This window comes from Monodon monoceros, unplaced genomic scaffold, assembly GCF_005190385.1.
Source record: "Monodon monoceros isolate NGI ecotype Baffin Bay Population unplaced genomic scaffold, NGI_Narwhal_1 Super_Scaffold_18, whole genome shotgun sequence".
Lineage (NCBI taxonomy): Eukaryota > Metazoa > Chordata > Mammalia > Artiodactyla > Monodontidae > Monodon > Monodon monoceros.
Genome location: NW_021703774.1, coordinates 105,586,949 through 105,599,766, shown reverse-complemented (window position 1 = coordinate 105,599,766; position 12,818 = coordinate 105,586,949). Strand labels below are relative to the sequence as shown.

At 38.5% G+C, this 12,818-nt stretch overlaps 1 protein-coding gene across 3 annotated transcripts in view; it reads right to left on the bottom strand.

Annotated features, from left to right (window-relative positions):
- ODF2L (outer dense fiber of sperm tails 2 like) overlaps window positions 1-12,818 on the bottom strand; it is a 273,656-nt gene that overhangs the window by 84,547 nt on the left and 176,291 nt on the right. Inside the window, exon 23 of one of the 3 annotated variants that reach the window (XR_003794341.1) lies at window positions 2,642-4,462. The exons of the other annotated variants lie outside the window; for them this stretch is intronic. The gene's annotated coding sequence lies outside the window, so the exon portion shown is untranslated. Of the gene's footprint in view, window positions 1-2,641; window positions 4,463-12,818 lie in introns of those variants that run through there. 3 annotated transcript variants of the gene reach the window in all.

The following is a 12,818-nucleotide window of genomic DNA, read 5'->3' as shown; positions in this document are numbered from 1 at the left end:
TGCGAGCTCTAGAGTGCAGGCTCAGTAGCTGTGGCTCACGGGCTTAGTTGCTCCACGGCATGTGGGATCTTCCCGAACCAGGGCTCAAACCCACGTCCCCTGCATTGGCAGGCGGATTCCTAACCACTGTGCCACCAGGGCAGCCCAGTTTAGCCTACTTCTTAAGGACCCTATGATTTTCAGAATGGTAAATGACCACTGCCTTCAACTCAAAGTCACCAGCTACACTAGCCCCTAACAAGAGAGTCAGCCTGTAGTTTGAAACTTTGACTTCTCAAAGTCAGGCATTGACTTGTCCTATCTAGCTATGAGTCTTAGATGGTATCTTCTTCCAATATAAGGCTGCTTCATCTACATTGAAAATCTGTTGCTTAATGAGGCCATATTAATGAATTATCTGAGCTAGGTTTTATGGATAACTCGCTGTAGCTTCTACATCAGCACTTGCTGCTTCACTTTGCACTTTTATGTTATGGAGATGGCTATTTTCCTTAAACCTCATGAACCAACCTCTGCTAGCTTCCAACTTTCTTCTGCAGCTTCCACACCCGTGTCAGCCTTCATGGAATTAAACAGAGTTAGGGCCTGGCTTTGGATGAGGCTCTGGCTTAAGGGAATACCATAGCTGGTTTAATCTTCTATGCAGACCACTAAAACTTTTTCCATATCAGCAGTAAGGTTTTTTCACTCTCTTATCATTTGTGTGTTCACTGCAGTAGCACTTTTTATTTCGTTCAAGAATTGGCTAACTGTTTAGCCAACTTGGCTAACTGTTTGCATTCACAACTTGGCTAACTGTTTGGTGCAAGAGGCCTAGCTTTCAGCCCACCTCAGCTTTTGACATGCCTTCCTCGCTAAGCTTAATCATTTTTGGCTTTTGATTTAAAGTGAGAAATGTGTGGCTCTTCCTTTCACATGAACACTTAAAGGTCACTGTAGGGCTATTAATTGGTCTAATTTTCAATACTGCTATATCTCAGGGAATAGGGAGGCCCAAGAGGGAGGGAGACAAAGAAATGACCCATTGGTGAAGCAGATAAAACACATGATTAAGTTCACCATCTTATATGAGTGAACTGGCTCACAGAAACCCAAAACAATGACAATTAGTAACATCAAAGATCACTGATCACAGATCACCATAACATATATAACAATGATTTTATATAAAAATTTTCGAAACTCTGTGTCACCAAAATGTGACACAGACATAAAGTGAGCAAACGCTTTTGGAAAAATGACACTTGACACAGGATTGATACAAAACTTTAATTTGTAAAAAATGCACTATCTGAAAAGTGCAATAAAGCAAAGCATGATAAAACAAGGTGTGTCTGTATTGCTTTTGGTATACATAGTCATTGTGTATTGCCAGAAATAGTGTGTGTTTTGCTTAAGACTTAAAAAGACTGTAACTTTTTAAATGTATAGGAGTTCAGGTCTTCCGTCCTATTTTTTTAAATGGCAGAATCCCTTACATTTCCAAAGTCAGTTATGGGGGTAAGATGACCTGCCTATCAAATGGATAACCAAAATTATTACTGATGACAAAAAGAACAGAAAACATCCATTGAAATGCAGTTATACTTTAATCATTAGTGAGACCTTGTGATCTCCACATCTGGATATAGGTCATACGAGCCTTATATTTAACATGTACGTGGTAACAGAACACAGAACTGCCCTCTCAAATCTACTTTAGGAAAGAATTCATCTGGCAGCATGCACCATAGTTTATTAAGCTGCTGCCTGACTTTCATATATGCTCAGCTTTAGGCAAGACTATGTCTGCATATATCCATGGGACTAGTGACCTTCAACAGATGTCAACACTGAACTGAAAATACACAGTAAATCAAATAAAATTAAATATTACTTACGGGAAATCTTATTTCAAGTTAATCAGGTTATATGCAGGAACATATCAACTCTATAAGATTAAAAACTTAATAAAACAGAACTACCTCATGCCCCCCCCTGTCAAATATAAAATCAGTAAAACTGACATTAGTTTTCAAACTCAAGTTACCCTCAATATACCAAGATGGGAAGTGGCTAAGCTCATTCAGAGACTGAACCACCATTGCATGAGTTGTGAGCAAATTGAGATTTCTATCCTTGAGAGGCTGCTGGTGTGCAAATACAGGATTCTGTAATTCTTTTCACCTAAAGAACTGATTGCATTTCTAGGAGGAATGTGTTTGGTTAGATGAGATGACAATAAACAACTGCCTTGGGTCAGCACAAATATAGGGTGATTCTTTGTCCACATTTTTCGTCTTAGATATGCTTCTGAGTTCAGCATGTTTGTGTGTCAAATGGATGTTTGTGAAATGCTGTCACCCACTGGGAATTAGGAGAATTCAACCTCTGGCCTAATGTTATATATATATATATCTCAGAAGAGAATGTTATACATATGTATGTATCCCAGAAGAATTCTTCAAGTAAAATACCAACACAAAGTCTGAAAGTCAGCATTTGTTCTCCAAATGTCCACATGTATTTACTCAAAGCTTTATAATTCTTAAATTTTTGAAAGAAAAGTGATGAATTTCTGCCATGCCACAATATTACAAAGCCTAAATTAATACAATAGATGGCATGCTTAGATCAAAGAACTGAGGAACATCATGATTAAGAAAACAAGCTCTGTAGATAGACCTTACCAGTCGCTTAAGCTTTGTGTGTCTCTGTGATCCGTGAAGTGGGATAATTACACTTACTTCACAGGGTTGTTATAAAAGATAACGTATGCCAAGTAGTTAGTACACTGCCTGACTCATAGTGGTAAATGCAGTGTTACCAAAATATCCTTATCAATAATTTTAATTCTAGAAAATGAATGACTGAATACTCAATCTGAATTGTCTTTGTTACCGTCGTATGTGGTTCAAGGGGATTTCTGGGGGCTAGCAGTCCAAAGCCTTGCACACCTTGAAAACTAAAGATTTACTGGTCCACTCTCACTGCATCCCATAAATGACCTGAGGAGAATCTTAAAAATCTAGGATTCTACAGGACTCCCGGCTTCTATTTGCAAGTCCAATCCAATGCTTGTGCCCTAGTTTGGGAAAGCCAACCCTGTTTCTAAAACAGGGTGCAGAGTACCCTTAACAGGGAACAGAGGGTTGTCTACTAGAGGGCATTTTCTCAGCAACTTAGTGGATGTTCAAAGCCAAATCAGTGTAGCCCAAGTCTGGTGCCAAAGAAAAATTTCACTCATGTGTTAGGCCTATTTGAATTATAATCCAGTTGGCTCTGAAAATCAGAATCAAGATTCCAATGACACACTGATCAAACTATCATAATTCGCAAGATTAAAAAAAAATGTTTTACACACATTGTGTTTAAAAATTTGTTCAAAAGTTTGTCTTGCTGTCATACGTTGCATTTGGCAATAGTTTTGTTAGGTCCAATAAAAACTATTCACTAGAGTTTAAAGCATTTAAATATGGCTGCTTTGAATGTTTTTGCAGCCACAGCTGGTGCCAATGTGTTGAAAAAAGTCATTCAGGAAAGCAAGTCTAAGAATATAGTTGGGATTGATATTCTCTCCAGGCCAGGTGTGTAGATCAAATGTCAAGCTACACTGCCAGTTCTGACGCATAATTAAGAGAGACTTGGACATTTAGCACTTGGAAGCATGTAACTGAATAAAGAAAATTAAACACAATTTTTAGAAGCTTATCATGTGCTCTCTTCCACTGGTTTCCATCACTGAGATTATAGGACAAGTGGTTTTGTGCTACCTACCCCCTTCTACCTGCTGCCAAACAAAATTAGATAATGCTATTCCCGTTTGTTTAGTATTGTACAGCTTACAAAGTACTTTCACATGCATTGCTCATTTAACCCTCACATCCACATAAAACGGAATTTGTGAAACTAGCAAGGAAAGCATTACTATTAAAATTTTAAGAGCTAAGAAAGGTAAAGTGATCTATACAAAAATGTAGCAATAAGCATACAGAAATACACCCGGAACTTCCTCTTGAAGTGGCCCAAATGTCAGAACAGCTACAAAAATTAGGGCCACTATGGGACTCAGCAAACAGCTGGAGACCTTTGGCTCACACCACTGGTAGCCAGACCAGCTGCAGGGATACCAAGGAACAAGATTTGGAATGGAATGGGCTTCAGAAGTCCACTCCTCTTGTCAAGACCAGTGTGGACTGTAGGCTAGGTCTTGGGATCTGAAAGTAAAAGTGAATGTCAATTCTGGGGTATTGGGTTAAGGTACAAGGGTATATTCCAGTGGGTAGAGCTAAGAGTACTTCTAGCATCATCCAACAGTTAATAATGCTGATACTGTCAACTAAAGAAAAAAATGTTCAGCATCTCCTTTGCTTATAGGTCTCAAATACTTCCAAACCATATGTGGATTTAACATGGATTTGATGATACTGTATAGCTGTTTCTTGATTTCTTGGTTGCTTTTTTTTTTTTTTTTTTTTGCATTCTGGAAAGAGAACATGAAAGACCAAATGAAAAGAATTATTGCCAGAAAAATGTTTTAGTTCATCTTTCTTTTGAAAACACTGGATTCATGAGCTCAGTCTTATTTCACTGTGTTTATAATTTCCTGATGTTTTTACTTAATTTTGCTTAAAGCGCATATAACTGGATGCCTACAAATTATTCTCATAAACTCATCCATAAATGACTCAATACATGGCAGGAAAGTAGGTTTATATATAAAATATCCAATCAATGTCAGAATCATTAGATTCCTGAGCAACTAACAAAAGGAACACTGAGATCCTATAGGAACAGGGTTGCATACACTCAGTAGTCCCCCTTTATTCCTGTAACACATCCAAAGGCAGAGGGAAGTATAGGAAACAAAAATTCAAACCTATATTTGATGGACCCAGCTCAGACTCCAAAATATTTGTAAATTTTGTCAAAAGCAACTGAGTTTGCACAGAAGCCCCATGGGAGGAGACAGAGAGCACAGCAGGAGACAGAGGGCACAGCAGTGGCAAATATCAGAAATTCACAAACAAACAAACAAAAACACTTCCTGAAGTTCAGAGACACATTCTAAGGGGCAGAAGCTATATCCCTTGCCTGAACCCACAAGGTGCAAGACTGGAGATGAGATGAATATCAAAAGAAGCCCCCTTGAAGCTGGTTCATTCAGAGAAAGAGAGGAATCAGGCGTAGCTAAAAACCATACAGATAAGCTATATTCACAGAAGCTTAGTTGTCAGCTAATAAGTGGAGAGTCTTTGTTAAAACCACCAGTGTGGAAGATTGTCCTGGCCTCTTCCCACCTTAGAAAAGTTTTGCAAAGAGCTGATATAGGAAAATTCAGTACATTCCTGAAGAATGTATCTTTGTATGAATCAAAATTCAATACATTCAATAAGGAAAATTTAATAAATAGCACAGCATCAATACAAAGATGCTACAAAAACAAGGAATAAAGTGGCAAATTTATTAACAGAGAAAACCATTCACCACAGCAATACTGCCACAGAGCATATAAAGTTGTGAATGTAAAGGTTTGCCATGAATTAATAAAAACAACCTCCTCTATAAGAGAAAGCCACAAAACAGATCTTAAGAAGGAAATATTGAGAAAGAGAAGATGAAGCATGAGCTGTAAGAATGGAGGGGAGAAGTAGAGGAATAAACTAAAACCACCACAGAAATTAGAATAAGACTAAAGAAAGATCAGGGGCAACATATTATGGAAAATATACAAGGGGTATAGGAGATAAAATTAGAACAGCAAATGCAGTAAAATAAAAATAAAGGAAGAACTAAGAAGGACTGAGAGAAAATGAGAGCTACAGATGACAGGTATAGGAGATCCAACGCACACATAACTAGAATCCCTAAGAAAATCTAAATGATGGAACAGAACAAATATTTAAAAACATAATTCAAGTAAACTCTATATAATGAAAGGCCACAGACTGTGCTTTCACCATTTTGTGTGAATTTACCCAAAACAGTCAACATGGAGACATAATCTAGCATATTTACCTGTCTTCAAAGATAAAGAAAGAACACTTTTGGTGACCAGGCAAAAAGATCAAGTGTGTTATAAAGAAGGAAATAATCAGGGTGATCTTGGATTTCTCCAGAGCAATATTCATCACCAGAAAATGTAACAAAATCTAGAAAATACTGAAGGAAAGAAAGCAAGAACTGAGGATTTAACATCAAATCAAATAGGGCTTTAAATTTACAGGCTACAGACAACAGATTACAACATGCAAGAATTTAGAGAATATTGTTCCCATTCTTTCTTGACTAAACTTCTAAACACAAAGGACTGGCCATGAGTTTTAATATACTTAAATGTGAACTAAGACTAAAACAAGCGTGGAGATTAGAGTGACGTAAGAGAACATAAACACTGTATGACTTAACAAAGTAGAAATTATACCATTAACAAAAATTGCAAGAAAAAGGGGGAAAATGTGGGAGGAAAAGTACATAGATTCCCTTGGGTAGTATCTGTAGTAAAAGGATATCATTTAAAGAACATGCTATGTAATATCTGTATTAATATTTAACAATACAAAGGTAAATTCTAAAGCCAGGTGATGGAGATAAGCTAGGGAAAGAGGAGAAATAGGAAAGCTTTTAATTTTATCATTGCTCAAAAAACAGAACTAATAGACAATGTCTAAGTTTATGAAGAACTAAAAATATTAAACGACGCTATAATCACAAAGTAGTAGAGCACAATGCCAAACCTTTCTTAATCTCAGTAGAATCACATTTAGAAAGCAAAATGAAGAAAACAGAAAACAGGTCTTCTGCTACACAGCCTTCTCTCTCCCAGCCTGCACCTGTGCTTCCCTAGAATCAGCTGACAGAGGGAGAGGAGACCCAGGCCTGGCTGACAGATGGTTCTGCACAGTATGCAAGCACCACCAGAAAGTGGACAGTTGCAGCACCGCAGCCCCTTTCTGGGATATCCCTGAAGGACAGCAGTGAATAGAAATCCTCCCAGTGAGCAGAACTTTGAGCTGTGCACCCAGTTGCTCACTTTCCTTGGAAGGGGAAATGGCCAGATGTGCAACTGTACACAGACTCATGGGCTGGCTGGTTGGTCAGGAACTTGGTAAGAACATGATTGGAAAATTTGTGATGGGGAAATCTGATGAAAAAGGTATGTGGATATATCTCTCTGAATGAACAAAAATCCCCATGAAGAAGTTGTGCCCCATGTGAATACTCAGCAAAGGGTGACCTTAGCAGAGAAGGATTGTAATAATCAAGTGGATAAGATGACCCATTTTATAGACACCAGTCAGTCTCTTTCCCCAGCCACCCCTGTCATTGCCCAGTGGGCTCATGAACAAGGTGCCTGTGGTGGCAGGAATGGAGGTTATGCATCAGCTCAGCATCATAGACTTCTACTCACCAAGGCCAACCTGGCTATGGCCACTGCTGAGCGTCCAATCTGCTAGCAGCAGAGCCTAACACTGAGTACCCAATATGACACCATTCGCTGGGGTGATTAGCCGGCTATTTGATGGCAGGTTGATTACACTGTACGACATCCATTATGAAAGGGACAATGATTTGTTCTTAGTGGAATAGATATTCACTCTAGATATGGACTTGCCTTTTCTGCATGCAATACTTCTGCCAAAATTACATTCCATGGATTTATAGAATGCCTTATCCACCAGCATGGTACTGAACACAGTATTGCTTCTGATCAAGAAACTCACTTCACAGCAAAAGAGTGAGGCAATGGGAACATGTTCATGGCATTCACTATTCTTACCATGTTCCCCACCATCCTAAAGCAGCTGGCCTGATAGAATGGTGGCATGAGCTTTTGAAAACTCAGTTATAGCATGAGCTAGGTGAAGATACATTGCTGGAGTGTGGCAAAATTCTCCAGAAGGCTGATATGCTCTGAGAAAGAAAGAAAGGAAAAAAAGAACAGAAGGAGATGGGAGGGGAGGGGAGGGAAAGAGAAAGCAAAGGTTTCAATCTAATATCAGAGAAGGTAGAACACTCAGGTTAAAAAGCATTAAATGAAGCAAAGAAGGAAACTATAACTTTATAATACCAAGGGTAATTCACAGTAACCATATAACATTTATGATTATTTATGTACCAAGTAATCAGAGGTTACACAAGGAGAAACAAAAACCTACTTACAATAGGAAACGTTAATTCACCTCTCTCAGGCCATGACAGATCAAGAGGGGAAAAAATTAACTAAGAATATGATATAGAAAACCTAATACAATTAATTAGACCAATCTGATTATAAAAATCACACCCGGGGCTTCCCTGGTGATGCAGTGGTTGAGAGTCCACCTGCCGATGCAGGGGACACGGGTTCGTGCCCTGGTCTGGGAAGATCCCACATGCCGCGGAGCAGCTGGGCCCGTGAGCCATGGCCACTGGGCCTGCACGTCCGGAGCCTGTGCTCCACAACGGGAGAGGCCACAACAGTGAGAGGCCCGCATATCACACACACACACACAAAAATCACACCCTATATCCTAATAAAAAGAGTTTATACCTTCTGTTTAAGTGTCCATGAAACATTCACAGAAACTGATGATACACTAATATCAAAAACAACTTCAATACATTACAAAAAGTAGAAATAGTACAAACCACATTCCCTGATCAATATGCAATACGACAAGACAAATTAACAATAAAATCAGAAAATAGAAAGCTTATATCTATTGAAATTTTTAAAGACTCACTTAAAAAAACTCTTGAATCAAAGAGGAAAACTCAAAACTAAAATTGCAGAACATCTGAAAAAAAATAAGAAAACTACACATTACTCACACAATTCTGAGGAAAATCATAGCCTTAAAATAGTTCTACAGGGCTTCCCTGGTGGCGCAGTGGTTGAGAGTCCGCATGCCGATGCAGGCGACATGGGTTCGTGCCCCGGTCCGGGAAGATCCCACATGCCACAGAGCGGCTGGGCCCGTGAGCCATGGCCGCTGAGCCTGCGCGTCTGGAGCCTGTGCTCTGCAACAGGAGAGGCCACAAGAGTGAGAGGCTCACGTACCACACACACACAAAAAAGACTATTACAAGAGACAAAGAAGGACACTACATAGTCATCAAGGGATGAATCCAAAAAGAAGATATAACAATTGTAAATATTTATGCACCCAACATAGGAGCACCTCAATACATAAGGCAAATGCTAACAGCCATAAAAGGGGAAATCGACAGTAACACAATAATAGTAGGGGACTTTAACACACCACTTTCACCAATGGACAGATCAACCAAAATGAAAATAAATAAGGAAACACAAGCTTTAAATGACACATTAAACAAGATGGACTTAATTGATATTTATAGGACATTCCATCCAAAAACAACAGAATACACTTTCTTCTCAAGTGCTCATGGAACATTCTCCAGGATAGATCATATCTTGGGTCACAAAGCAAGCCTTGGTAAATTTAAAACTGCAATCGTATCAAGTATCTTTTCCGACCAAAACGCTGTAAGACTAGATATCAATTATAGGAAAAAAACTGTTAAAAATACAAACACATGGAGGCAAAACAATACACTACTAAATAACCAAGAGATCACTGAGGAAATCAAAGAGGAAATAAAAAAATACCTAGACACAAATGACAATGAAAACACGACAAGCCAAAATCTATGGCACGCAGCAAAAGCAGTTCTAAGACGACAGCAATACAATCCTACCTCAAGAAACAAGAAACATCTCAAATAAACAACCTAAACTTACACCTAAATTAGACAAAGAAGAACAAAAAAAACCCAAAATTAGCAGAAGGAAAGAAATCATAAAGATCAGATTAGAAACAAATGAAAAAGAAATGAAGGAAATGATAGCAAAGATCAATAAAACTAAAGCTGGTTCTTTGAGAAGATAAACAAAATTGATAAACCATTAGCCAGACTCATCAAGAAAAAAAGGGAGAAGACTCAAATCCACAGAACTAGATATGTAAAAGGAGAAGTAACAACTGACACTACAGAAATACAAAGGATCATGAGAGATTAGTACAAGCAACTATATGCCAATAAAATGGACAACCTGGAAGAAATGGACAAATTCTTAGAACTGCACAACCTTCCGAGACTGAGTCAGGAAGAAATAGAAAATATAAACAGACCAATCACAAGCACTGAAATTGAGACTGTGATTAAAAATCTTTCAACAAACAAAAGCCCAGTACCAGATGGACTCACAGGCGAATTCTATCAAACATTTAGAGAAGAGCTAACACCTATCCTTCTCAAACTCTTCCAAAATATAGCAGAGGGAGGAACACTCCCAAAGTCATTGTACGAGGCTACCATCACCCCGATACCAAAGCCAAACGAAGATGTCACAAAAAAAGAAAACTGCAGGCCAATATCACTGAAGAACAAAGATGCAAAACTCCTGAACAAAACACTAGCAAACAGAATCCAACAGCACATTAAAAGGATCATACACCATGATCAAGTGGGGTTTATTCCAGCAATGCAAGGATTCTTCAATATAGATAAATCAATCAATGTGATAAACCATATTAACAAATTGAAGGAGAAAAACCATATGATCGTCTCAATAGATGCAGAAAAAGCTTTTGACAAAATTCAACACCCATTTATGATAAAAACCCTCCAGAAAGTAGGCATAGAGGGAACTTACCTGAACATAATAAAGACCAGATATGACAAACCCACAGCCAACATTGTTCTCAATGGTGAAAAACTGTAACCATTTCCACTAAGATCAGTAACAAGACAAGGCTGCCCACTCTCACCAATGTTATTCAACATGGTTTGGAAGTTTTAGCCACAGCAATCAGAGAACAAAAAGAAATAAAAGGAATCCAAATTGGAAAAGAAGAAGTAAAACTGTCACTGTTTGCAGATGACAGGATACTATACATAGAGAATCCTAAAGATGCCACCAGAAAACTACTAGTGCTCATCAATGAATTTGGTAAAGTAGCAGGATACAAGCTTAATGAACAGAAATCTCTTGCATTCTTATACACTAATGATGAAAAATCTGAGAGAGAAATTAAGGAAACACTCCCATTTACCACTGCAACAAAAACAATAAAACACATAGGAATAAACCTACCTAAGGAGACAAAAGACCTGTATGCACACAACCATAAGACATTGATGAAAGAAATTAAAGATGACACAAACAGATGGAGAGATATACCATGTTCTTGGATTGGAAGAATCAACATTGTGAAAATGACTCTACTGCCCAAAGCAATCTACAGATTCAGTGCAATCCCTATCAAACTACCAATGGCATTTTTCACAGAACTAGAACAAAAAATTTCACAATTTGTATGGAAACATAAAAGACCCCAAATAGCCAAAGCAATCTTGAGAAAGAAAAACGGACCTGGAGGAATCGGGCTCCCAGACTTCAGACTATACTACAAAGCTACAGTAATCATGACAGTATGGTACTGGCACAAATACAGAAATATAGATCAATGGAACAGGATAGAAAGCACAAAGATAAACCCATACACATATGGTCACCTTATCTTTGATAAAGGAGGCAAGAATATACAATGGAGAAAAGACAGCCTCTTCAATAAGTGGTGCTGGGAAAACTGGGCAGCTACATGTAAAAGAATGAAATTTGAACACTTCCTAACACCATACACAAGAATAAACTCAAAATGGATTAAAGACCTAAATGTACAGCTAGACATTATAAAATTCTTAGAGGAAAACCACAGGCAGAATACTCTATGACATAAATCACAGCGAGATCCTTTTTGACCCACCTCCTAGAGAAAGAGAAATAAAAACAAAAATAAACAAATGGGACCTAATGAAACTTAAAATGTGCACAGCAAAGGAACCCGTAAACAAGAGAAAAAAACAACCCTCAGAATGGGAGAAAATATTTGCAAACAAAGCACTTGACAAAGGATTAATCTCCAAAATACATAAGCAGCTCATGCAGCTCAATATCAAAAAAGCAAACAACCCAATACAAAAATGGGCAGAAGACCTAAATAGACATTTCTCCTAAAAAGATATACAGATTGCCAACAGACACATGAAAGGATGCTCAACATCACTAATCATTAGAGAAATGCAAATCAAAACTACAATGAGGGGCTCCCCTGGTGGCACAGTGGTTGAGAGTCCGCCTGCCGATGCAGGCGACACGGGTTCGTGCCCCGGTCCGGGAAGATCCCACATGCCGTGGAGCGGCTGGGCCCGTGAGCCATGGCCACTGAGCCTGCATGTCCGGAGCCTGTGCTCCACAACGGGAGAGGCCACGACAGTGAGAGGCCCACGTACGGCAAAAAAAAAACAAAAATCTACAATGAGGTATCACCTCACACCAGTCACAATGGCCATCATCAAAACATCTACAAACAATAAATGCTGGAGAGGGTGTGGAGAAAAGGGAACCCTCTTGCACTGTTGGTAGGAATGTAAATTGATATAGCCACTATCCAGAACAGTATGGAGGTTCCTTAAAAAACTAAAAATAGAACTACCATATGACCCAGCAATCCCACTACTGGGCATATCCCCTGAGAAAACCATAATTCAAAAAGAGACATGCACCCCAGTGGTCACTGCAGCACTATTTACAATAGCCAGGTCATGGAAGCAACCTAAATGTCCATATATAGACGAACGAATAAAGAAGATGTGGTACATACATACAATGGAATATTACTCAGCCATAAAGGGAATGAAATTAGGTCATTTGTAGTCATGTAGATGAACCTAGAGTCTGTCATACAGAGTGAAGTCAGTCAGAAAGAGAAAAACATATATTGTATATTAAGACGTATATATGGAATCTAGAAAAATGGTACTGATGA